This window comes from Caretta caretta, chromosome 1, assembly GCF_965140235.1.
Source record: "Caretta caretta isolate rCarCar2 chromosome 1, rCarCar1.hap1, whole genome shotgun sequence".
NCBI lineage: Eukaryota > Metazoa > Chordata > Testudines > Cheloniidae > Caretta > Caretta caretta.
In genome coordinates this window covers 214,805,281-214,827,136 of record NC_134206.1, presented here as the reverse complement: position 1 = coordinate 214,827,136, position 21,856 = coordinate 214,805,281, and the positions used below count along the sequence as shown (strand labels likewise).

The window sequence follows — 21,856 nt, the reverse complement described above, 5'->3', positions numbered from 1 at the left end:
AATTCATGGAGGATAGGTCCATCAATGGCTATTAGCCAGAATGGGCAGGAATGGTGTACCTAGCGTCTGTTTGCCAGAAGTTGGGAATGAGCAACAGGGGATGGATCACTTGATGATTACCTGTTCTGTTCATTCCCTCTGGGGCACCTGGCAGTGGCCACTGTCGGAAGACTGGATAGTGGGCTAGATGAACCTTTGGTTTGACCCAGTAAGGCCATTCTTATGTTCTTATGTTCCTCCCTCAGTATCTCTCCCTTATTTCTTTGTTCACACCGCCACTCCTCAGGGAGCAGGACAGTTATCTGGGGGGAGGAAGACTCCTGCTGCAAATGGCATAATGCGCTAGAGATGGGCTCCAACCACTAGCCGAGACTCAAATCAGCACGAGTAGCAAATCCCCCCACCTTCGTATGTCAGGTCTGCCTCTTTGAAAGACCCAAACTCCATCACTGAATCTGAACACAATGGAAGTTTCGAGAAGTTCCGATCCAAATGTAGATCCAAACTCTGCAGGATTGGTCCCATTTCTAGGTTAAACCAAGATGGAAGAACTATTTCTCATTTCATGTTGCACAACCACAACAAATTATGTTCATCACAGCAGTTAGCTCTACGAATTAAGAACTGGACCAAGCAACATTTCACATCTCAGGCCCTGCTTACGTTAAGGAAGTACATACGGGAGTAACCAAATTAAACATATTACAGTAAGATTTACCACTGTAACCCTTGTTTTGCATCAGCGCAGCACTCTGTATTAGGGATGTGCATCAGTGTCATTGCATCAGTGAGCAAAACACCTCTGCAAATTGCCCTCATGCAGAGAGAGCCTAGGCCACAGGTGTGTGGAGCAGCAGCTACTGTTGTGATAGGGTGTGGAATGAGGTTAGACAGTCCACAGAGTCACCTTCATTTAGCCCTGGTCTACACTACGAGTTGAGGTCGAATTTAGCAGCGTTAAATCGATTTAATCCTGCACCCGTCCACACGACGAAGCCCTTTTTTTTGACTTAAAGGGCTCTTAAAATCGATTTTCTTACTCCACCCCCGACAAGGGGATTAGCACTGAAATCGGCCTTCCTGGGTCGAATTTGGGATACTGTGGACACAATTAGACAGTATTGGCCTCCGGGAGCTATCCCAGAGTGCTCCATTGTGACCGCTCTGGACATTACTCTCAACTCAGGTGCACTGGCCAGGTAGACAGGAGAAGGCCCGCGAACTTTTGAATTTCAATTTCCTGTTTGGCCAGCGTGGCAATCTGCAGGTGACCGTCCAGAGCTCATCAGCAGAGGTGACCATGATGGAGTCCCAGAATTGGAAAAGAGCTCCAGCATGGACTGAACAGGAGGTACGGGATCTGATCGCTCTATGGGGAGAGGAATCCGTGCTATCAGAACTATGTTCCAGTTTTCGAAATGCCAAAACATTTGTCAAAATCTCCCAGGGCATGAAGGACAGAGTCCATAACAGGGACCCGAAGCAGTGCCACGTGAAACTTAAGGAGCTGAGGCAAGCCTACCAGAAAACAAGAGAGGCGAACGGCCACTCCGGGTCAGAGCCCAAACATGCCGCTTCTATAATGAGCTGCATGCCATTTTAGGGGGTTCAGACACCACTACCCCAGCCGTGTTGTTTGACTCCTCAATGGAGAAGGAGGCAACACGGAAGCAGGTTTTGGGGACGAGGAAGATGATGATGAGGAGGTTGTAGATAGCTCACAGCAAGCAAGCGGAGAAACTGGTTTTCCTGACAGCCAGGAACTGTTTCTCACCCTGGACCTGGAGCCAGTACCCCCCGAACCCACCCAAGGCTGCCTCCCAGTCCCACCAGGTGGAGAAGGGACCTCTGGTGAGTGTACCTTTTAAAATACTATACGTGGTTTAAAGGCAAGCATGTTGAATGATTAATTTGCCCTGGCATTCGCGGCTCTCCTGGATGTACTCCCAAAGCCTTTGCAAAAGGTTTCTGGGGAGGGCAGCCTTATTCCATCCACCATGGTAGGACACTTTACCACTCCAGGCCAGTAGCACGTACTTGGGAATCATTGTAGAACAAAGCATTGCAGTGTATGTTTTCTGGCATTCAAACAACATCTGTTCTTTATCTCTCTGTGTTATCCTCTGGAGAGTGATATCATTCATGGTCACCTGGTTGAAATAGGGTGCTTTTCTTAAGGGGACATTCAGAGGTGCCCATTTCTGCTGGGCTGTTTGCCTGTGGCTGAACAGAAATGTTTCCCACTGTTAGCCATGGGGAGGTGGGAGGGGGTAGGTGCTAGCCATGTGCTGGGGGGAGGCAAAATGCGACTTTGGAACGAAAGCACATGTGCTATGTATGTAATGTTAACAGCAAGGTATACCATGAAAGAGTGTACCCATTGTTCTCTAAAATGTGTCTTTTAAAATACCACTATCCCTTTTTTTTTCTCCACCAGCTGCATGTGTTTCAAGGATCACGGGATCTTCTCCTTCCCAGAGGCTAGCGAAGATCAGAAGGCGAAAAAAACGCACTCTCGATTAAATGTTTTCTGAGCTCATGCTGTCCTCCCACACTGACAGAGCACAGACGAATGCGTGGAGGCAGACAATCATAGAATCATAGAATATCAGGGTTGGAAGGGACCTCAAGAGGTCATCTAGTCCAACCCCCTGCTCAAAGCAGGACTAAGCCCCAGCTAAATCATCCCAGCCAGGGCTTTGTCAAGCCTGACCTGGCAGGAAAGCACAAAATGACCGGGAGGAGAGGTGGCGGGCTGAAGAGAGTAAGTGGCGGGCTGAAGGGAGGGTTGAAGCTGAAAGGTGGTGGCAGCATGATGAGAGGAGGCATGACTCAATGCTGAGGCTGCTGGAGGATCAAACTAATATGCTCCAGCATATGGTTGAGCTGCAGGAAAGGAAGCAGGAGCACAGACTGCCTCTACAGACCCTGTGTAACCAACTGCCCTCCTCCCCAAGTTCCATAGTCTCCTCACCCAGATGCCCAAGAATATGGTGGGGGGGCCTCCGGCCACCCAGCCACTCCACACCAGAGGATTGCATAAGCAACAGAAGGCTGGCATTCAATAAGTTTTAAAGTTTTAAATTTTTGAAGTGTTGTGTCACCTTGTTCTTCCCTCCTCCGCCACCCCTCCTGGGCTACCTTAGTAGTTATCCCCCTATTTGTGTTATGAAGTAATAAAGAATGCATGAATGTGAAGCAACAATTACATTATTGCCTCTGCAAGCGGTGATCAAAGGGAGGAGGGGAGGGTGGTTAGCTTACAGGGAAGTAGAGTGAACCAAGGGCTGGGGGGTTTCATCAAGGAGAAACAAACAGAACTTTCATGACATAGTCTGTCCAGTCATGAAACTGGTTTTCAAAGCTTCTCTGATGAGCACCGCGCCCTCCTGTGCTCTTCGAACCGCCCTGGTGTCTGGCTGTGTGTAACCAGAAGCCAGGCGATTTGCCTCAACCTCCCACCCCACCATAAACGTCTCCCTCTTACTCTCACAGATATTGTGGAGTGCACAGCAAGCAGTAATAACAGTGGGAATATTGGATGGGCTGAGGTCTAACCGAGTCAGTAAACTGCGCCAGCACGCTTTTAAATGTCCAAATGCACATTCTATCGTCATTCTGCACTTGCTCTGCCTGTAGTTGAACAGCTCCTGACTACTGTCCAGGCTGCCTGTGTACGGCTTCATGAGCCATGGCATTAGGGGGTAGGCTGGGTCCCCAAGGAAAACTATAGGCATTTCAACATCCCCAACAGTTATTTTCTGGTCTGGGAATAAAGTCCCTTCCTGCAGCTTTTGAAACAGACCAGAGTTCCTGAAGATGCGAGCATCATGTACCTTTCCCGGCCATCCCACATTGATGTTGGTGAAACGTCCCTTGTGATCCACCAGTGCTTGCAGCACTTTTGAAAAGTACCCCTTGCGGTTTTTGTACTCGCCGGCTTGGTGCTCCGGTGCCAAGATATGGGTTCCATCTATGGCCCCACCACAGTTCGGGAATCCCATTGCAGCAAAGCCATCCATTATGACCCGCACATTTCCCAGGGTCACTAACCTTGATATCAGCAGATCTTTGATTGCGTTGGCTACTTGCATCACGGCAGCTCCCACAGTAGATTTGCCCACTCCAAATTGATTCCCGACTGACCGGTAGCTGTCTGGAGTTGCAAGCTTCCACAGGGCTATTGCCACTCGCTTCTCAACTGTGAGGACTGCTCCCATCTTGGTATTCTTGTGCCTCAGGGCAGGGGAAAGCAAGTCACAAAGTTCCATGAAAGTGCCCTTACGCATGCGAAAGTTTCGCAGCCACTGGGAATTGTCCCAGACCAGCAACACTATGCGGTCCCACCAGTCTGTGCTTGTTTCCCGAGCCCAGAATTGGTGTTCCAGCACATTAACCTGCCCCATTAGCACCATGATGGACACATGGCCAGGGCCCGTGCTTTGAGAGAAGTCTATGTCCATGTCCTCATCACTCTCATCACCGTGCTGATGTCGCCTACTTGCCCAGTTTCACTTTGTCAGGTTCTGGTGCTGCATATACTGCTGGATAATGCGTGTGGTTTTTAATGTGCTCCTAATTGCCTAAGTGATCTGAGCGGGCTCCATGCTTGCCATGGTATGGCGTCTGCACAGAAAAAACGCGCGGAATGATTGTCTGCCATTGCTCTGACGGAGGGAGGGGAGACTGATGACATGGCTTACAGGGTTGGCTTACAGGGGAATTAAAATCAACAAAGGGGGTGGCTTTGCGAGAAACTGAATGCCCCCTCAAGGATAGAACTCAAAACCGCAAGGATAGAACTCAAAACTGGGTTTAGCAGGCCGTTGATTTCACGGAGGGAGGGAGGAGAAAATGAATACAAAACAAATCCGATCTATTTCTTGTTTTGAGCCACTTCATCTATCTTTATACATCTTGCTGGCAGCAGACTGTGCAGTACGACCGCTAGCCATCATCATCTTCTGGGTGCTTGGCAGAAGACGGTGCTGTATGACTGCTGGCCATCGTCTTCTGCTGGCTGCTGATTAAAAGACAGTACACTGCCGGTAGGACTCAATCGCCATGAGACAAAACTTAAAAGGGAAATGACCTGGCTGAGGCACTCCCATATTTGCCCAGGCACCCCTGACCTCATTGAGGTCAGTTAAAAGAGCACCCAGGACTACGCTGACGACGGATACCAGTCATACTGCACCGTCTGCTGCCAAAAGGCAATAAACTGCTGCTGTGCAGCAATGCAGTACCACATCTGCCAGCACCTAGGAGACATACAGTGACGGTTAGCTGAGCGGGCTCCATGCTTGCCGTGGTATGGCGTCTGCACAGGTAACTCAAGAAAAAAGGCGCAAAACAATTGTCTGCCCTTGCTTTCACGGAAGGAGGGAGGGAAGGGGGGGCCTGACGATATGTACCCAGAACCACCCGCGACAATGTTTTAGCCCCATCAGGCACTGGGATTTATACCCAGAATTCAAATGGGTGGCGGAGACTGCGGGAACTGTGGGATAGCTACCCACAGTGCAGTGCTCCGGAAGTCGACGGTTGCCTCGGTCCTGTGGACACACTCCTCCGACTACATGCACTTAGAGCATTTGTGTGGGGACACACACTATCGACTGTATAAAAACGCTTTCTACAAAACCGACTTCTATAAATTCAACCTAATTTCGTAGTGTAGACATACCCTTAGCAATGCAAGGCTTGGAATATTGCTATGATCAGAGAGCTCCTTCACAGGCTCCTCACACACAGGACACTAGCCAGGTGTGCTCTCTCCTAACTCCCTCACCCTCTCAGCAGCTCTGCCAGCCAGTCGCTAGAGGGAGACATGATCACAGGCATTAACCCATCTGTTACACTGACATGCCCCAGACTTCTTAGTATCCTCATCACTTGATGGATAATTTGCTCAGAGTAATAACCTTGAACGAGCTAGGTTTTTATATAGGGATTCTGGGAAACTGACTGGAATAGCTATTCCAGAATAGCTCCCCGTGAGGAGACTCTTATTCCAGGATAGCTATTGCCCTTCAAATTCACACTCTTCTTTATTCTGGAATAACTTCTGACAAAACCTTAGAGATGATTTTCTTCTTCGTGTTTTATCCTAATTTCCAGAAAACAGACCAAAGGACTCCAGTACTAACACACATTCATAGAGAGATAATATAAACCTATCCTTCTGATTATCACAAGACTGTATTAAGCAATAAATATAATTCACATTCTGTCCTTCTGTGAATAATCCAGCCTCAGTACCTGAAACCCATTAAGCCTCAAGGGGTCACTCCAGAGAGATGGGAGGAAACAGAGGGAGTGCACGCACCTATGAGTCAGAAGGTTATTGCAGGGCCATGCTTCGTAGTCAAATTGTCTAGGATACATTCGGTGTCTCCAGATGGGCTGTAAAGTTCCCCAGGAACTGCCATGCCATACATCTCAGGATATGGCTCTTTCTCTCTCCTGCCCTCCTTTTTCTTTCCAAATGATTTTCTCTTAGTCCCTGTTTTCTTTCTTTCTTTCTTTCTTTCTTTCTTTCTTTCTTTCTTTCTTTCTTTCTTTCTTTCTTTTCCCCAATCCAGTGATTAAGCCCATTCCTACTCCCCTGCAATGCTATCCCGTTCTGGCCCTCCCTGACCTCTTGTCCTGGCTACAGTGGCTGAGACAAGTGGTCTAGTGTGTTGCAGGGGGGTGGCTGCAGTCTGTGGAGCTGACTTCGCATCTCCATGTGTTTCTGGGTGTTCCCTCTCTTCTGATGGACATTATGTATGACTTCATATACTAGAAGAGTCAGGCAGTGGAAGGGATGCTGGAAGTCCTCTTCATTCCCTAAGTCAACACATCACATATGACCCCAGATAACTGGGTGTCTGGCTGGCGAATCTTCCCCATATGCTCAGGGTTCAGCTAATCGCCATACTTGGGGTCGGGAAGGAATTTTCCTCCAGGGCAGATTGGCAGAGGCCCTGTGGGTTTTTCGCCTTCCTCTGTAGCATGGGGCACGGGTCATTTGGTGGAGGATTCTCTGCAACTTGAAGTCTTTAAACCACGATTTGAGGACTTCAATAGCTCAGACATAGGTGAGAGGTTTATTACAGGAGTGGGTGGGTGAGATTCTGTGGCCTGCATTGTGCAGGAGGTCAGACTGGATGATCATGGTGGTCCCTTCTGACCTTGATATCTATGAGTCTATAAGTTTATGAACTACACAATCAAGAGGAACACCACAAAGCCCAGTTGCACTTACATCACATAGCCCTGTGTTGCTGGGCCTGCAGCCTTTGAGGGCAGTGAATAAGAGCTCCAGAGAGGTGCAGCAAAAGGAAATGGAGAGAAAGAGAGGGATAGGTATCTATATAGAGAGAAAGCAGCTCCCCATCCCAGTCCCTGGGCGGGTGCCTTTTCCTCCTGCTTGGCATCACTGTGGAGGGAGAGGAACAGATTTGGTGGTACCCTTCTTCTATGCCCTAATGAGGCCTCTGTCCATCTAACAAATCTGCAATGTGACCAGCAGCAAATGATGGTGTCAGTGGTGGTATCAGTGGAGAGGAAGTTCCATATCAGGGAGAGTGAGTGTTGAAACTGAGCCTGCAAAGGTACTTTCATCAAGGGCTTCAGGAGACCCTGACACATCAGACTGTCAGTGTCACAGCCACCAGCTCAGGTGTGTAAACTCTATTATGCATAGCGCTGAGAAGGGGCAGCTGATGGTATCTGAAAAAGCAGATAGACAGACACAGTGAGCGTGGAGGATGGCTGGCTAAAGGCAGTGCCATCCTCAACTTCAGTGGATATAAAATCCCTTAACACTTGAGCTGAATCATAAGTTTAAGAAAAGAAATGGTCAGCTGACTTGGGGATGAGTGTGCACAAACACCACTGCTGTGTACCGCATATGAGAGAACTGCCTATAGTGTTATTTATGCTATAGCAGTCCGTCCTTGTGAGCTCAGTAACAGTGTCTTCCCATTGGTGCACACGGTGCTGGAAATGCAGTGAATAGTTGCAGACAATATTAGACCTCAAGACACTGGCCACAGGTGTGTGGAGCAGCAGCTATAGTTGTGACAGAGCGTAGGATGTTGTTGGAGAGTTCAAAGTCTCAACGTCACAGAGAAATGTCGAGATAACTTGGAACCGGTAGGCTGCTGTGATCAGAAAGTTGCTGAGAGCAGGCACGGTGCTGTCAGGTGAATGTAAAGTCATTAATGAAGGCATTTATTTGTTTAACACCAGTTCTTCTTGTGTTCATGTGGAGAATAACACAGCAGATTCCAGTCCAGCTCTGGTAGAGAACGAAGCAATTCCTAGCTGCTGACTGTTCAGATCTTGTGTGATATGAATGGGCAGATCTCAGGGGCATGAAAAATGTGATGAGCCCATACAACAAACTCGAAGGTATGCTGTGTGATCTCTCTGTAGCTTGCGTGTTTAATGGGAGTCTCGAGAGAAGAGTGAGGAGGAGAGAAAAAACTGCTTGGCTCTCATGGTGGCTCTTTCCTCCAGCTCCCAGTTCTGTTACTGAACTGAAAACAAACACCCAAAATGCCCCTACTCCTCCACACAAATACCCCCACAGTAGCAATTAGGATCATACACACAGCTGTGTATGGGTCGTATCTCCTGCTAACATGTATTACAGTGATTCAGCTGCTATCTCACTGACTATTCTCACTCTGCCTCCCCACCCCCTCCCTGAACAAAACTCACTCTCTCATCACTTCCTGTCTCACAGTCTCTGCCAGAGGTTGGAAGTTCTGATTCAGGCTCAGGCTGTGTGTGTCTATGCAGCTGTCTCAGACAGATCCGCAGCCAGACGTGCAGGTACCCAATGGTTCCCTGTTTGCTCTTCATGGTTGTCCTGTCCCCTTGGGGTAAGTGAACACCACTGAAATCCATTAAATTAACCAACAGTTCATAAATGCGTGTACAGATCTGTTTGCTCTTATCAGAGACAGTAGAGATGGGACAACTTTTAGAGGGCATTTTTTCCATTGCGCACAGTCCCCAGCTCCTGTGGTGTGGTTTCCAATGTTATATTCTCTAAGGTTGTCTACAGTGAGGTTATGAAATGAAGGAGGTAATGAATCTTCTACCCCCGGTAGACCCCTCATCTTTGGAAATGTTTCCTGATCTCTAGCCAGAAATCCCCCCACCCTGTTCCCCAATTTCATCACATTAAACCCTCATCTAATTTAATTTCCATTTCCTCACAGGATGGGCCATCCGTCAACCCCTAGACATGGTGGTCAGTCAGGGACAGCCACTCACACTGAACTGCTCTCTATCAACAACCCAATTCATGACCATGTACTGGTACAAGCAGGCCATGGGGAAGGACGCAAGGCTGCAGCTGGTGATGTTTTCTACAGAAGGCTCCAGTGCAAATGTTGAGAAGCCATTTGAAGGTCACTTCCAGAGCAGTGGGACAAAAAACAATGTCCTGTCTCTGTCTGCAGAGAGATCCCAGGTGCAAGACTCAGGCACATATTACTGTGCTAAGCAAGATCACACAGTGACTCAACTGCCAAAAGTGCTTAGCATAAACCTCCCTGCAAAGGGAAAGGACTTCCCTTCCCCCAAACCCATGTACAGCCCTGCCTCCTGCATAAGATGCACTCCATCTTGCTCTAACACCTCCCACCACGATCCCTATGTATCCTCCTCTCCCTTCCCTGTCTTCTCTATTGCCTCTCTCCTCCTCTTTTTCTGAACCTTTCCTCTTTCCTTCTTCTCTCCTACTAAGGCTCTGTCTACACTATAGCTTATGTCAGAGTAATTTATGTCTCTCAGGGGGCTGAGTAAATCACCTCCCTGAGCAACATAAGTTACACTGCCGTAAGTGCCAGCGTGAACAACTGCTCTGTGGGACTAGAGTAGTTAAGCTGATGGGAGAGCTCTCTCCTGGCTTAGAGTGGCTACATTAGAAAGGTTACAGTGGCACAGGTGGATCGGTGCAGCTGGGCCGCTGTAAACTCTCTAGTTTAGCCGTGTGTGACGAAGTTGGGGATTTTTGTAGTGTTTTATGTGAATAGTGTGTGCTCACCTCAGTTTCCCTGAGTGCTGCATGTTTAATAAGGTGGTGGGAGAGGGTTTGTTGTTGCAGAGGACCAGCTGTGACCTTGCCTAGTGGCCGGGACCCCCAGACAGCAGCCTGGAGATGGGAAACCCGAACAACTGGTGACCTGGTGACGAAGAGGCCCACCCCAGCTTGGCCATCAGCTGGTTTTGGCCAGTGGGAAGAGAATGGGCTGAGAAGAGAGGACCCCGGTGACCTGACCAATCCGTTCCAGCCAGAGGGGAACAAAGGACAGAGGAGAGAGGGACCCAGCGACAGGTTTACCTGGGACAGCAGACAAAGAACAGGGGAGGAACAGTTGGGGACGGTGATATCAGATGCCCAGCTGAAAAGCACAACGTCTCAGGACTGGAGAGTGAGAGAGTAGGCAGAGCCTACCTCGATACAGGGGAGACTTAGATGTACTGTGCTCAGGGAGGCCAGGCCTGAGGGTTTTACGCTGGCTAGAGTCACTCCGGGCTAGAGAACAGGGCTGCATTATTCCCTCTGGGAGTGGAGGCTCCAGGGGTCCAGAACAAGTGAACACCCTGAGTGGGCCCATGGCGAGACAGCGGTGTGCTAAGCCTCAGAGAGATGTGGTTCCAGGAGGTGGAGGGTCTTAACCCCCAAGAGACAGTGGACCCCTGAGAAGGGCTGTCACACTGAAGGGGCCAAGAGTAGGCACGACCTGTGAGTCTGTGACACTGTGCCCTAAATCTTCTTCTGTTCTTCCGGTCCTCTCTCCTTCTCTCTCTTCACCCTCCCGGTGTTCTTTTCTCCTTCTTGTCTCTATCCCATAACCTCACTTTTCATTTCTTTCTCTTTCCCTCTTGTCTCTCCTCTTCTCTCACACCTTCCTTTCCCCATTCTCCCTGTCCGCTCATTCACTCCTCCTTCTCTTTCTCCTCCCTTCAATGGAATGAAACTGGGCAATGGGAGACATTTCAAGCTGGATGAAGGAGACCTTTCCATCCTTCTGTGCTCTTCTGCTTTCTCCCCTCTGTCCCCTCCCCTCACTTCTCTTCTTTTATCTCATTCCTCACTTCCCCTCCTTATTTCTACACCTCTCCTCTCTCATTCCCCAGAATCTCTCCCCCTTTACAAATTAAGGGCCCGGTCTTAAGGCTGTTTCCCGGTGACATCTGTGAACCCCAAAATTAGTTTTTCCCTGGAGTACAACAATCCCAGCCCCAGGGACAGCACCACTGACTTCTGCCTTGCAGTGAGCCATAGTGCAGGAGACAACAGGGCCACAATATGACCCCCAGCCTGCCAGCCCTCTTGGTCAGAGACTCCTCCTTCCAATCCTCTCTCTCTTCATTATGGCCAATACTGAGCTGGGGACATGTATTTCAGATTAGAAAGCAGCATAATTTTCTAACAATGAGCTTGTTAGACTGTTGGATTGTGCCACTCCACCATTAACAGCCAGCAGAGGAAGCTAGTACATGCTTTAGCAGCTCTGACATATTTCTCCCAGCAGGGGGCAGTGGTGTATAGACACACAAGCCAAGCCATGGCCAGATGGATTCTGCAGGGTTCAGTGACAACAATAACCCCCCGTACTCTCTGCTGATACTGTCGGGGTTATGGGGACCAAGAATAGGACATGCAGCCTTTCACCCCAGATTACAGGACTGATTTCACCCAGGCTGGGAGTTACTGACTCTGAGGCTATTCTGCACTTTGGTCATATCCCATGTGTAGGTTTTTGAGTGCAGTGCAATGAACCGCTCTCTAAAACATTGTGTTATTTCTGATCCAGGCTTGGTGATGGACACAAAGAGCCCTAGAAACAGAGACACACAAGGCACTCTGCTTTCACTTGACTGGCTGTACTTCTGTAGACTTGATTTGACTTCAGTGGGGTTACTCCTCACTTACATTGGGGACAGTGAGAATAGAATAAGACCTAAAGAGAGAGAAAACCAGAAACATGCAAAGAGAGACACAAATGAAAATGCAAATGGGTGGGGCTGGAGGATTTGTAGCCCTGTTGGCAGCTGGAGATCACTTGTAGAGTGTATTAGCCCATCCCTTTCACTCCCCCTAAGGGACAGACAGATGGTAACTCACATCATGGAGGAAACACAACTGGGAGACACTACTGCAGGGATGTGGAGACATCTCCTCCCTGTACTGCTCATCTGGGTCCCAGGTACGGGCTGAGAAACACAAGGAATGGGGCTAAGGTAAAGAGGATTAGAGTCCCATGTCCAGGGGACACCCTCTCTTCTCTGAGACTGAGGGTGGAGGGGATGTCTGCTTCCCACATTTTATCTGCTCTAAGACCCTGGGAGGAATAGAGAGCATAACTAAGGAGTGGGGGAACTAAAGCAAGTTGGGACACCCTTAGCATAGCTCCTACTGATTCAGTGTATGAGAGCCTGAATTCCCAGACAGGACTGGCTCAAGGCAGATCCATTTGTTTGCTCACAGAAGTCACTGTTTTTATTTCCTTCCCATTTTCTCTGCTCGTCATTCCCTCTGGGTTTCCCTTCATTCTTTTCTCACTTGTTCTCTCTCTCTCTTTCTCTCCTCTCACTCTCTGCATGGTTCTGTCACGTAGTTTCCCATTTCCTTCCAGGTGTGGGTTCAGCGTATGTGGAGCAGCTGCCCTTCCTTACTGGGAGCCAAGGACACTCCCTAGTTCTGCAGTGTACACTCAAACAGTCCAACTGTGACCGGATGTTCTGGTACCGGCAGCGGGGAAGCAGGGAGCTGGAGGGGCTCTTCTACTCTTATGGAGACCAATTGGTGAACTTCACAGCCGAGCTCTTGACCGCCCAGAGGAGCAACAAAAACTGGGAACTGAAATGGAACAAACTTTCACAGTCAGACTCAGCTGTGTATTACTGCGCCTGCAGCACTGCACAGTGACACAAAGCCCTGAGACAGCCAGCAAAATCCCAGAGACAGAGACAGGGGAGGAAATAGAGGGAGCTGTGTGTGCTTAGACGTTGGAAGGACAATGCAGGGGTGTACTTCCAAGATGAAGTGTCGGGAACATACATTGTCTCCAGAAGGAGTGTAAGGATCATCAGATCAGTGACCATGTTGCACACTTGAGATGTAATTGGCTCTATTAATAGCAATGGGAGTTTTGCCCTAATAGGACCAGGATTTCATTGTTGGTCTCTTGAAATTGGACTTTGATCACTATTGCTAACACTTTTCTTTCTTCCTTGACATTTCCTTCCATTTCTTTCCTATTCTCTCTCATTCTCTCTCACTATTCCCTTTGCTCCAGCTCTCTCACTTTCCATTTCTTTCTCTTCATTTTTTCTATTTCTTTAAATTAAACCCCCAAATCCAGCTGCTGACCCCAACCCTCGCCCTGTGGTTTGGTCTCACTGTGTCTCTGGGGACTGTTCTGACCTGACTGTAATGCCTTATTCACATGATTGCTGAGCCATAGATGTCTAGGCAGGGGAATATGGAGTAAGAGCAGGGAGGTGGTATTAGCAATGCTGGTTGCAGAGTTGAGACCATTACTGGAATTTCCTGCCTAGTCTGGTGCCCACAATTCAATAAGGATGATGATAAATTGGTGATGATTCAGAGAAGAGCCACGAGAATGATTAAAGGATTAGAAAACCTGCCTTATAATGATAGACTCAAGGAGCTCAATCTTAAAAAGAAGGTTAAACGGTGACTGGATTACAGTCTATAAATACCTATAATGGGGAAAATATTTAATATTTTGATATTGGTCTCTTCATTCTAGCAGAGAAAGGCATAACCTGATCCAGTGGCTGGAAGTTGAAGTTACATAAACTCTGACTGGAATTAAGGCATACTTTTTTAACAGTGAGAGTAATTAACCCTTGGAACAATTTACCAGGGGTCAAGGTGGATTCTTCAGTGCAGCACTGCAAGACAGGATAGACTGGACAAGGTGCATTGGTGTACTGTGTTCACATGAAATTCTCACTGTATTCTGGGAGACGGCATGCGCCTGAGTTCCTCAAGGTTTAGCAATTCCTTCTACTGTCCAGGGGGCAGAGCAGTTCCTCTCAGTATGGGAGTGTCACACACAAACAGCAGACACACTGAGCTAGCACATTTATCAATAGTGTTACCTCTGGCCATGCCTATTTACTACTACACTCATCCTCTCCCCTCCCCCAGGATCTGAAACCCCCTTCCTCCCAGACACCTCCCAGTGAGGATGCTGACAGGACATGGAGCTGCTGCAGCTCCTCTCTCTGCTTATAGGGCTGTTGGCCACTGCCCTCTCAGGTGAGACCAGGGCTCCTTGCAATAACCACCCGGTAAGATCAGGTTCCCTGGGGAGGTTTCTCACCTATTGGTTGTGACCCCTTTGTCTTCCAGGTGCAACGGGCAGATTAGTGGAGCAGTCACCCCCCTCTTTCATGGTGAGGCCAGAAGTGTCACAGTCAGTGACCTGCACCTTAAAGGACACGACCTACTTCTCGATGAGCTGGTACTGGCAGGATGCCCAAGGCCATCTGCACTTCCTGGTGCAATCAGGAACCAAGGGTGACAAGGAGGAAATAATCCAAGAGGGAACATCCTATCGGTATGAGCGGGTCAGTAACACAGAGCTCAGGTTGGAGATGCAGAATGTGACTCAGTCGCAGACCATCTACTGCACCTGCAGTAAGGGCACAGTGAGAGATTAGAGTGGAGATGGTGACAAAAACCTCCCCTAGTTCAGAGATGGGGGAACCACAGCCCAGCACCCAGAGTCTGAAACAAAGAGGCTGCAGGGGAACTGATTAGTTATCCAGCAGGAAGGAGATGCAGTAACACCAACTGTGCAGAGATTCGTCAAGGGAGACACTTTCTCAAGGTCAGGGGCACTGTTATCATTTACATCAACAGCAGCCCACTCTGAACATGCTGCTAACTCTCTCCTTTAGGTCCCCTCAGGGGTGCTGGAACAGTTTGTATAGTGGGGGTGCTGAAAGCCTCTGAACCAAACTTTAAACCCTGGATATGATGGAAACCACTTCAATTCAGGAGGTGCAGCAGCACGCCCAGTTCCAGCACCTATGGTTCCCCACACACAGGACACACCTGCCCTCTGGTTATGTGTGCTTTCTTCTGTTTCCCACACACTTTGATCAGCTCTGCCAGCCGGTCACTAGAGGGAGCCAGGATAAGAACTGGAATGGGTTACCTAGGGAGGTGGTGGAATCTCCATCCTTAGAGGTTTTTATGGTCAGGCTTAACAAAGCCTTGGCTGGGATGATTTAGGTGGTGTTGGTCCTGCTTTGAGCAGGGGGTTGGACTAGATGACCTCCTGAGGTCTCTTCCAACCCTAATCTTCTATGATTCTATTCTGTGATTCTATAAAATGCACAAACCGGTGTGTTACACTGACACTCCCCAGATTGTTCAGTGCTCTCCGCACATGAGGGGTAATATGCTCAGAGCTGTAACCTTAAACCAGCTTCAGTTTTAATTTAGAAACTGTATTTTTTCTGGTTTCTTTTCCTGGTTCAGGAAAGAGCCAGACATACACCTGCACTCACACAGATACATACAGAGAGAGAGATAACATCACAACAATGAACTGCTATGGGGAAATGTAATTTAAATAACAGATATAGTATTCACCCTTTTCATACCTAAGATCTGTGGCATGCCATGTAAATACGAAGTGTCCTCTCCTCTGATGCTGCCTTCCCCATCATCATTCCTCAGGAGGAATTCTCATTCCTGTGTTAATGTCAGGAAGGTGTCATCCAGGAGAAGGGGGCACAGACACCAGTGTCAAGGACATTCATGAAACTGGCCAGGAAGAAAGTACAGTGAGGGTCAATGTGGGAAACTGGTAAGTCTCTCTTGTGAAATGACACCATAGAGTTTCCCCTCCCACTGAGAAGTGTATTTGCTCTTCCCTCTCACTCCCCTTGAGGCAGAGAGAGAAGAAAACACAGAGCATAGAGGAGCTAGAGCAGGGGAAAGCTGCCACCATGTGCAGACATCTCCTGCTCTCAGCACTGCTCTTCTGGGCCCCAGGTACTGTCTGAATGACCATGGGGATGGGGTGGGGCAGGCAGGCCCAGAATCCCAAGCTGAGCACGCACACTCTCATCACTGAGACTGAGGTATGAGAGGATCTCTGGACTCCACGTCTCATCAGCTTTGAGTCTCTGGGACAGTCAGAGAACCAGTGAGGAGCAAGGACTTGTGGGTAAAAATGTCTTCACCTGAGATGTTGGATCTTGAACGATTGAGTAATTCCTAGATGTAAGACCTTCAGTGCATGTCGTGTCAGTTCAGTTAATAAGGAAGCGAGATCTCAACCCAAAATATCATATGATGACTCCAGTGTTTTGCAGAGGGAAGGTGACTGTCCTGTTTTATTTTTTCTCTCTTCATCTCCACTTCTCAATTTTTCATTCCTGCTTTCTCTCCTTTACCCTTTCCTTCTTTTTTCTTCCTTCCTTTCTGTTGCTCTATCTCTCTCTTTCATCTCAATTTGTGCCCTGACTTGGCACCACCTGGTTCTTTCATGGAGCATGTCTACACTGCAAAAAAACCCAAACAAAACCTTATGGCAGTGAGTCTCATGGGGCTTGTGCTACAGGATTTCACTGCTGGTCTCTCAAAATTGGACACATCTTTCTACTACTTGTACTTTTCTTTCTTGCTTCCCCACTTCCTTCTGTTCCTTTCCTATTCTCTCTCATTCTATTTCCTTTTCTCCGTCTCCCTCACTTTCCCTTTTTTTCTCTTCATTTTTTCTATTTGTTCAGATTAAACACAAAAATCCAATCAGTGACCCAGCCCTCGCTCCCCTGTAGTTCAGTTTGACTGTGTTTCTGAGACTGTCCTTATCTGACTCCAGTGGCCTTATTCACATGCTTGCTGAGCCATGGATGTTAGACAGGGGAATATGAGGTAGGAGCAGGTAGATAGTATTACCTCTGTATATGGCATTGGATAAACCATTACTGGAATACTGAGTCTGGTTCTGGTGTCCACATTTCAGAAAAGGTGTTGGAATATAACAAAAGGTCCAGAAAAGAGCTACAAAAACAATTCAGGGTCTGGAAAACCTGCCTGAAAAGACAGACTAACGCTACGTCTACACTATGAGCTAGCGGTGTGATTCTCCTGCTTGGCTACTCATACTCACACTCTTTCCCATTGTACTACGGTGAGTATAAAAAGCCGTGTATCTGCGGTAGCCAGGATAGTGGAGTGGAGGCATATCTTAGCTGTACCGAGTATGGACCCATGAGGTTCAGGTGGGTTTGTACTGCCAGAACTCTGGCTACCTGTGTTACCACAGCTACACTGCTATTTACATCCATGCTAGCTTGAGGAAAGCTAGCGCAAGTATGTGCATGTGAGTGGGGGAATCACACCCCTATCTCATAATGTAGATGTAGCCTAAAGCTCGTTCTATTTAATTTATCCAAGGAAAGGTGAAGGAGTAATTTGATCACAATCAGTAAATACCTACATTGAGAGAAGATTTCTGAGGAATCTTTGTGAGGAATGTCAGGAATGATGTCTTCCCACTAGTGCTCAGGATGCTGGAAATGAAGTGAACAATAACAGTCGATCAAAAACCTTTAGCACCACATTTAATGAACGCAAACCATTTTCATAGCGGAAAGATGACCCATTCAGAAGCAAACCTGTAATGAAGGCCATCTCCAATGTTCAGACAGGTTATTCTATCAGCCAAGGGTGAACGTGACAAATATAGGGAATCCACATGTTATATTATTGTTATGGTCATAGCAAAAACACAGAGAAATTAAATAAATACAAAAAAATATTCTTGCTGGTTGATTGGCCATAACAGTGCTTTATTTCTTAGAATTCAGAACCATAACACACAAGAACCCAAAAACAGAGAGAAATAAAACAGGCTGCTCCCAAAAGACAGAGAGACACAACTTCCCCCACTTTACTCTAAGATGGCTGTCTGCAGATTGACTGTTGCTAGGCCCAGACTGCATAAGGTAGCCTGGGGGGACACAGGAGTGTGTGTGTGTGGTGTGTGCACAAGAAATTGGCACTGTCCTCTAGGAGTTGGAATGTGCCTGAGTTCCTCAAGGTTTAGCAATTCCCTCTACTGTCCAGGTGGGCAGAGATCCTCCCCTCAGTACGGGAGGCACACAGAGCTTAATACATGTATGAACACTGTTACCTCTGGCACAAACCTATTCACTACATACAAGGGATGTGTGAGTCTCATTCCCTCCCTTGGACTCTGCAACCCCCCCTACAGACACCTCCCTGTGCAGATACTGAGAGGGACATGGGGATGTTGCAGCTCCTCTCTCTGCTAATGGGGCTGCTGGCCACTGCCTTCTTAGGTGAGGCCCGGGCTCCCAGCAGCAGCCACCCGGGTGGACTCAGGATCCTTTGAAGAAGTTCATCACCTCATGGGGCATCCCCCTTTGTTTTTCAGGTACAGGGGGCAGATTTGTGAAGTAGTCACCTCCATATTTCATGGTAAGGCTGGGAGGGTCACAGTCAGTGACCTGCACCTTGAAGGACATGACTGACCCCTGGATGAGCTGGTACCTGCAGGATGTCCAAGGCCATCTGCACTTCCTGGTGCAATCAGGAACCAAGGGTGACTCGGACAAAATACCTTGGGTGGGAACATCCTACATGTCTGAGGGGGTCAGTGGCACAAACCTCAGGTTGGAGATGAAGAATGTGATTCAGTCCCAGGCCATCTACTGCACCTGCAGCACAGGGCACAGTGAGAGAGCAGAGTGCATATAGCAACTAACCCTCCCTTCCCCCCTGCTGCCATTTCTCCTGGTCCAGCACTGCTCTTACCAACAGACTGGCAGCCTCAGTGCTTAATTTGTGCTGGGGCTTGCCAGGGCTGAGCCCCAGCACCTCTAGGCTTGGCAGTTCATAGCTCCGGCACCTCTGGGCTTGCCAAGTCTGTTATGAAAGTAAAAAAATTGCTTGAGCCCCACCACCTAATTGCTTGATCTCTGGCACCTCTTTCATTGCAAATTAAGCCGTGGGCACTCTGAGCCCAGGCAAAATAATTAGCTTCCCCAAAAACAGCTACCTGGGAAAGGAAAAGGGCCTGATGTAAAATCTGGGGAAAGACTTGATATTTCTACTGTAATAAACATGACGTGCTCATAAATGTCAGCATCAGCCACCTCACGTGCTACTCACCCCATCCCCCTGTCCTCTGAACATCGTGCTCTCTTCTTCCTTTCTCAGCCTGTCCCAGGCAACATCTGCACTATAGATACATAGAATCATAGATTATCAGGGTTGGAAGGAACCTCAGGAGGTCATCTAGTCCAACCCCCTGCTCAAAGCAGGACCAATCCCCAACTAAAAACCTCTTAGGAAGGAGATTCCACCACCTCCCTAGGTTACCCATTTCACTGCTTCACCCCCTCCTAGTGAAAACGTTTTTCCTAATATCCAACCTAAACCTCCCCCACTGCAACTTGGGACCATTACTCCTTGTTCTGTCATCTGCTACCGCTGAGAACAGTCCAGATCCATCTTCTTTGGAACCCCCTTTCTCGTAGTTGAAAGCAGCTATCCAATCCCCCCTCCTTCTTCTCTTCTGCAGGCTAAATAATCCCAGTTCCCTCAGCCTCTCCTCATAAATCATTTGCTCCAGCTCCCTAATCATCATGTCCTGTATCACCCATAGCCTGTCTCCCTCCCTCCCTCTCTCCCATTTCTTCTAATTTCCTCTCCTGCATTCCACAGTTGCCAATACTTTCACTCTGGAGGCCACGTGGGGCTTTGGTCATATCCCTGTGTGGTTTTCTGAACACACTACAATGAATCACTCTCTTAGATGATTTTTTTTTTCTGATGCAGACCAGGGGATGGACACAGACAGATCTAGAAACAGAGACACATTGTACATGGCTCTGCTTTCACTTGCACTGGCTGTACACATCTGGAACTGACCTCAGTAGAGCTACTCCTGATTGACAGCAGAGACACAGAGTCCCATAAAGAGAGAAAACCAGAAACATACAGACAGAAACTCACAAATGGAATCGCAAGTCGGGGGCTCCAGGGTTTGCAGCTCCTCTCCTTGTGGAATGTATAAGCCCATCTCCTGCACTCCCCCTAAAGCACAGACAGATGGCAACTCATAGCATGGAGGAAATAGAACTGGTGGAAACTACTTCTGGGATGTGGAGACATCTCCTCTTCCCTGTGCTGATCATCTGGGACCCAGGTACCAGCCTAGCGATGCAAAGACCTGGGACGGGAAAAGCAGGTGCAGAGTCCCTTGTCCAGGAGACTCACTCATCTCTGAGACTGAGAGGAAGGGGATGTCTGGAACTCATGTCTCATCTACTTTGAAATCTTGGGAGACAATCATCACAGAACAGGATAATTTGGGGAAAAAATCATCTCTCCGTAGACTGTGAGACCTGTGGAGAGTGATTCCCAGACAGGACATGCTTAGTGCAGCTCCCACTAGTTTAGTGCATGGCAGACTCAACTCAGCTCACAGACAGGACTCATTCAGGAGAGATCAAATGGTTTGCTGAGAGAAGGCAACTCTTTTCCTTTCCTTTCACATTTTATTTGCTTCTGACTTTGTGTCTCCTTCTTTTCTCACTCCCTATATCTCTACCTCTGTCCTCTCATTTTCCTGATGTTGTTTCCCATTTCCTTCCAGCTGTGAGCTCAGCCTATGTGGAGCAGCCCTCTTTCCTCACAGGGTACTCAGGAAACACCCCAACCCTGCAATGTACACTGCAACAATCCAACTCTGACAAGATATACTGGTATTGGCAACAGGGAGGCAGGGAGCTGGAGTGGCTCTTCTATTCTTATGAAGACCATTTGGTGAACTTCACAGCTGAGCCCAGGACAGCCCTGAGGAGGAGCAAAAAATAGGACCTAAAATGGACAAACCTTTCACAGTCTGACTCAGCTGTGTATTACTGCACCTACAGCACTGCACAGTGACACAGAGCCCTGAGACAGCCAGCAAAACCCCAGAGGCAGAGCGTGATATTGAGACACTTTGATGACTTGCAACATTGCACATCTCGTGCCCAGCCTACATTAAGGAAGTTCACCATGGAGTAGCCACACTGAACATACCAGAGTAAGATTCACCACTATAAGCCCTGATTTGCATCAGTACAGCACTTTTGTATTCGGGGTGTGTGTCACTATATCAGTGTAGCAACACCACTGCAAATTACTCTCATGCTGGGAGAGCTTAGGCCACAGGTGTGGCTCAGCAGCTGTGGTCATGGCAGGGAGTGGGTTGTGGTTGGAAAGTTCATAGAGAGTAAACTTCACTTAGCAGTGCAGAGCTTGGAATGTTGCTGTGATCAGAGAGCTCCCTCACAGGCACATACTAGTCAGAAGTGCTCTCCCCTGTCTCCCTCACCCTCTCATCAGCTCTGCCAGCCAATCGCTAGAGGGAGCCATGATCACAAGCACTAACCGGACTGTTATGCTGACATGCCGCAGACTTCTTAGTATCCTCATCACTTGATGGATAATTTGCTCAGAGCAATAACCTTGAACCAGCTAGGTTTTTATTTAAGGATACTCAGAAATTGAGCAGAATAATTCTTCTGCAATAGCTTGCCGTGTAGACACTCTTATTCTGGAACTGCTGTTCTGCTTCAAATTCAGACCTTACTTTATTGTGGAATAACTTCAGACAAACCCTTAGAGATGATGTTTCTTCTGCTTTCTATTTTCTACTTTCCATAAAACAGGCAGACAGACAAACTCTGGCATTAGTACACATTCACAGAGAGATAGCATAACACTGTCCTTCTGAATATGAGAAAACTGTATTAAGCAATACATGTAACCCAT

At 48.1% G+C, this 21,856-nt stretch overlaps 2 long non-coding RNA genes across 2 annotated transcripts; one reads left to right on the top strand and one right to left on the bottom strand.

The window, feature by feature from the left end:
• The first annotated feature begins 11,549 nt into the window (after positions 1-11,549).
• On the top strand, positions 11,550-14,860 carry LOC125633308 (uncharacterized). The gene is made up of 4 exons (XR_012665153.1): positions 11,550-12,218; positions 12,648-13,132; positions 14,192-14,302; positions 14,396-14,860. It is a non-coding gene; the product is annotated as an uncharacterized LOC125633308 (long non-coding RNA).
• LOC142069369 (uncharacterized) lies at positions 14,599-17,579 on the bottom strand. The gene is made up of 3 exons (XR_012665155.1): positions 17,505-17,579; positions 15,658-15,820; positions 14,599-14,678 (listed from the first exon to the last, which is right to left on the bottom strand). It is a non-coding gene; the product is annotated as an uncharacterized LOC142069369 (long non-coding RNA).
• Between the last annotated feature and the right edge of the window lie 4,277 nt (positions 17,580-21,856).